Source organism: Mugil cephalus, chromosome 15, assembly GCF_022458985.1.
Source record: "Mugil cephalus isolate CIBA_MC_2020 chromosome 15, CIBA_Mcephalus_1.1, whole genome shotgun sequence".
NCBI classification, from domain to species: Eukaryota; Metazoa; Chordata; class Actinopteri; order Mugiliformes; family Mugilidae; genus Mugil; species Mugil cephalus.
The window spans coordinates 5,642,707-5,648,768 of NC_061784.1; positions in this window are offsets into that span (position 1 = coordinate 5,642,707).

Below are 6,062 nucleotides of genomic sequence, written 5' to 3' on the forward strand. Positions count from 1 at the left end.
TCTGAGCGTGTGTCACTCGGAGCTGCGCTGTGTGAGGACGGGGAGGGAGGGGGGAGGGAGTGAGGGTGAGGGAGGGGGGTGAGGGGAGGCGAGTGGGGGGTGGGATCCATTGTCTCCGCTGTGGATGACATCATCCCAGACCAATGGCGAAACGCACGCGACTTAGGGACGAGCACGCAGCACGTGCGGGTCTGTTAGGGGGGGAGGAAGAGGCAGATGATGATGATGATGTTTACCAAGTCAATAAAATTCAAAATAAAGTCAACGACGTGTATATGTGCAATATATCCTCCCGTATGATCTGCTTTAATAGGCTTTAACAATAAACAAGCTAGAGTGATGAGTGGTACTCTGCGCATGCTCAGTAGGACTGTTTCTGCCTCTGGAAAAACAACAAAAACACTTTTGGACGGGGTTTCAAGACAACACGAAATATATCGAAAAAGCGTTTTTTAGAAAGGATTTTGAAAACTTGACCACAAACTGGTGCAATCATCTGGTGCTGGATACTTACCTGTCACGTTGCCCTGACAACCAAAACATCAAAACACAACAAGTCCAGTTTCTTTTTTTAAAAATGCTTTTTGGATATACCATGACCTGGATGACTGAGAACCTTCACAGACAAAACGAAACATAACAAAACTATTCAAAATGCAAACTTAGCCTACCATGCAGTAAATTATAAATGAGCTCACCAGAGTCGTGGACTTGTTAGACAAGTGGATGGGGAGGGTTCAAAAATAGAAATACACGTATGGAATCTACAGCATTAATGTAATTCCTCTGGTGTGTCTTTATTTGAGATATGCAGTAAATTAACATAACCTTTGTTTTTTCACTGTTACTCCGGAAAAAATATATCAAATATAATATTAATTGGTGCACATTTGAGTGCATTTAGTTAATTATACTTACTTAACTTTCAGTGTCAATATTTCAATATTTAAGTAAGCCTGCATATAAGTTCTACCTTCATCACTCCAGATGTCTCTCATAAAATTACTGTAATAAACATTTAAAAAGAAATCCATATATTTTGTCTCTTTATTAATTATATTCACTCTATCAGTGATAAATAAATCAATAGAATCAATGAATGCAATGTAAAAATATATAAACTAAGGTAAAATAAATGAACTGAATGAACTCTCATGTTGCTGTGTCTTTTATTTGTGAATATGTTTTGAGTTTCCTGTTTTATTTTGTTAAGTTCCTTGGTTTCCTGTCTGCCGTGCCTCTTGTGCCTATTTTTGTGTTAGCCATGTTTCTGCGTTCTTGTGTTTTTCTTTGGGTTTTGAAATTCTTGCTGTCTGCAGGACAGACTTTTATTGAAACCCCGTCCTCATCACCCCTCTGTCCTGCACTTGGGTCCACATCTCCACCACCCTATGACATGAACAGATATATGAACCCTGGATCAAAATGACTACATTTTGTGTTTGTTATTCAGTTGACAGTTCACGTTATCAATACTTGTAATATGATCATTTTAGGACAAAAACACATGTTACATGTTTGATCATTGTGATCCTTCTCTGTAAGTTTGACTTCCATGTGTTTTGTGATTATGTCACTTCTGGCAAAGCTGTCGTAGCTGAAAAAGAAAAACCCACATTTTTGTTTTTGCAAGGAGATGATTGACAGGGACGTCACATTCACCAGGAAATGATCTTGTCATTGCGTGAAATCATGAAGTAGACGGGAGCCACCAGTTCCAGACTCCTTTTAGCAGTTTTTGCTATCGCAGCTGCTGAGGAAAGCTGAAAGAGACATTAAGCTATCCTGTGAGTGGCACTTTCTGATTTAACGGAACAAACTGTGTTTCTCACTTTAACTAGTTCCTCACTTGGACCTTCCCTCTGTTGTTTTCACATGTTCACATGTGTAGCTCTGTACCAGCCAAATCGGAAAACAATCAAAGCGATGTTTTGGTCTCACCCTGCCAACACTGGAGTCAATCTACTCAGCATTCAGGCGTATTCACAGCTGGGACTGTAATCTGTAAAGTCTTTCACATTCTCCAATTAACAGCATGGCTAGACAACAGTTCATATCCCAGTGGAAGGGTAAGGGATATTCTTGCACCTGCTGCATGTGTCAGTATAATAATGAATCGTTCTGAAAACAGAGTGAATTATCGCATTTAACACCTGCAGTGTAAATTAGATAAGGTGTATACGCTTTATATGTCTCAAATAAAAACCCTGTAAACTGCATAACGTGGCACAATTAAATACAGCGCGAGGTTTCTGTTACACCTCCTGTACGCCTGTTGACGAAACAAAATAGACTGTGTATCGAGGGACAAATGTCCATTATGGAGCTTCAGCTACAGATTCTGTTAGCTCCAACAGAAACAACAATGCTGGTCTGTCTGTCAGGGTGCTTTGAAAGAGTAATCAGTAAAACAGATGAAATAGCTTGAAGAAAAGTCAAATAAGTCCAGCTGCCTTTGTTTTAGCTTTGTTTTTGAGATTACTGGTGATTCACAACCACTACCCTTTAGACCTAATCACTCTAACAAAACCTGTCAGTTTATCAACAGTGCATCATTTCTTTGTGATTTCTACATAACCTTAAAGGGACTGTATGGGCAGTATGCTCACTCCATTTTTTGCAGAGAGTTAGCTATAGCACAAACAAGGAGCTGGGAAAACACATACCCATCCACCAAAAAATAAAGATACTTAGAGATATGACGGTTGATAAAGATAGGTAACCCTGCCTAAGAGAGAACATCATTCTATCCCTTGTCTCTCCTTTTGGACTGAACAGACCCTGCAGACTCCAGTCTATGCCGCCTCACCTTGAATGAGGTAAATCTATCAATTACGTTTTCGTGCTTGCCCTTAGCAAAAAGTAGTTTATTCAAGTTTGCTACGAGTATATGTATTTTATACTAAAACTGAGGCAGTATGCTGAAAAGTACAAAGAAAAGTCTAAGACTAAGTACTTTAATACTAAGACTTACACTTATACTTTAATACTAAAGCTTAATTGTTTAGTATACATTTTATTTCTTTCTGCCACAAAGTACTAATACTTGGTATATCCTGATCCAAGTACAGAATATGTTCAAGTCATTTACTCGTGCTTACATTTAATTTAGCAGAATAAAAATATTTTTCTCTACACACATTTGCTTTGAGATATCAGCCCTGTTATAGACGTACACGTTCAAGATCATATGGTTCTGTTAAAATGTTTATAGTAAAAGTTACAGAAGTGGTATTAGTAGTAAGTGGTAATGCACATCTTTAATACTTATAGTATACTTCAATATATTAAAAATATGAACTAGAATTATGTAACTAGTAAAATTGGCAGTATGTAGAAGAGTGTACTTGTGGTATACTTTAAGTATACTTCAATAAACTAAGATGTATATGCCTAATACACTAGTAGTCTATAGATAAGTGTACTTGTAAATTTAAAATGACTATTTTATAAACTTAAAAATGTCCCAATTTAGGCTGAAGAAGTATTAAATTAGTAGACTTTCTAGTGCACTACAAGTACATGATCCTTAGTATACTTGCTATAAAATGTAGTTCAAGCATACTACTTTCTGATAAAGGTTGCTCTCACAATCGCTCCCTTCTCAGTAGACATCACAGCTAGGTGCTGGAGGAGTCTGCTTTGGCCTGTGGTCCGTGTCAGTCATAGATTAGCCTTACACCTTGGCTTTAACATCAACACATAATCCTACCAAAAGCTTAACAACAGCACAACAGCTCCAATATAAACTGTGGACAGTGGCTAATTGAGAACTTGCACTATTATTTTGACAGAGAGAGAGAAAAAACGTCAGCTACCAAAGTGCTACTGAATAATAACAACAGCAAAAGTAAAAGTAATGACTGTAATGTGTTGGTGCTGAGTGATAAAGTAAATCGATCATTTGGTAACTTACAGGAGATGATCAGCCAAACCAAACCAAGAGGGGTGACTCATACCACTGCAATGTGAGAGGGTCAAGTGTTTTTTTGTTTTTTTTTTTAAAGCAACAACCAAAAAATATTTTTTCAACTCTTATTTTTAGAGGTGCTGGGATAAAGAAGCACCTGAGCACCCTGGAGTGATTGATATGTCTGGAACTGTGTAAGATCAACACCAAACTGAGGGCCTTCATCCAGGACTGTGGAAGACAACCCTAGAGGCCAGCTCAAAGCCGATAGCCTAAATCAACATCAAGTGCGGCATATACCAAGGAGATGTACTATTACCACTGCTGTTCTGCATAGACCTGAGCCCCCTCAGTCAGATCATCACAAACAGAGGCAAGATTATCAGACAGGTCATATCCAAGACAGCTACAAGTACCTTGGTATCCCACAGGCTAATGGAAACCATAAGGAGGTCACAAGGAAGCCACAACCAAATACCTCACGAGAGTAAGGCAAAATGGAAAACGCTGGACTGACAAGAGCAGGCCCTAAGAGCCACAGAGGCCAAGATCTACCAGAATAGATCTGACCCAAGATGCAGACCGTGAAAAGACGCCCCTGAGACAGTCCAGCACATAGTAGCAGGGTGTAAGATGCTAGTCGGGTCAGCGTACATGAGAGGCACAGCCAAGCAACTGGGATAATGTACAGGAATATCTGTACCCAGTATGGAATAGACATTCCCAAGTCCCAATGGGCCACAAAACAGAAGGTGGTGGAGAACAACAGGGCCAAGGTCCTGTGGGACTTCAGCTTCCAGACTGATACAACAGTCGGACATAGTGGTGGTGGACAAAGAGGAGAGGGTGGTGCGATACTAGCTGACAATCAGTATCAACATGTTCCTTCTCCCTTGTTGTTCATTGGGCTCTGTTTTGGGGTCCACTAAGTACTGCAGGAAACATTCGCATCTTTAGTTGTTATGCTCATCAGTTTTTTTTATGAGTTATTAGGGGCTTTGCAGAAAATAACTCTTATTTGCTGGAAAATATTATGAGAACAGTGAGAAACCCCCCTATAGAGCTCATGTGATCAATGCCTGCAGGTCATCACCGTAAGCAACACAATTTATATATCCAATAAATAGTAACATGGCACATTAGTGCAGCCACAGGTAGCCACAGTTCCACCACAATGGCAGCAGGTGAGAAAGTGGTACATAATACTGCATGCACTAAAAAATACAGAAGAGATAAAAGAAAATCACTATGGTATCACATACATACACACACATACATTTTTACCATTTTCTATCTGCTTAATTCCTCTCAGCTGGATGGAAGATATCCAAGCATCCTCCTGGCAATAAATGTGAAACCCATCTAGCCTCAGCATGTGTCTGCATATTAAGTAAATGGCTCATTTCCTACTCCATGCAGTTCAATAGTAAAGCTGGGAAATAAAGAAGACAAAAATTAATCCAATATCTCTAAGCTCTGGTGAAATTAATGGTTTTACAAAGATGTTTCCTTAAACAAAATGATAAAATTCACTACATTTCTTTCTAGAATTATATAAGTGTACATTCAAAGTAGTCTATGTCCAGCTGGTTGTCTGGGAGTTGTTATTTATTTTTTTAAATCTATTTGGCTAAAAGCAGTAGTCTCTCTGGACTTCAGAGATGAGCAGGACAAGAAGTTTTAAATTATTTTCTGCACCCAGCTTTCTACTGAACAATGTTCAGTCCCCAACCTCCATCGGATACAAAAGGTGTGACCTTTGAAAAAATAAAATTTAAAAGACGACCTTTAAAACGGACTCTGCCAGAGTTCAGGTCCTTTATGAGTCCTCACAGAACGCTTAAAATGAAACATTTCGTGAATGTTACGGAAAAAACTAATAAAAAAAAATAAAAATACTAATAATCATTTTTCCCCCCACACAGCAGGGCTTCATTTCATGGTAATGTGTGCGCAATTAGTGCATCTTTATGCCTGCAATAAAAAAAGACACTGATTAGGACACAATGTAAGCTACAGCATGGAAAGCGAGGAGATTGTTTTCTTAGCAAACCCTTTTCAGTCTCTTTCAAATTACTTTCTGTTTTATTTCTGCTGCTGAGGAGCAAGCAATTACCAACATGATGAAACGTAAACCTAACACTTTTAAAAT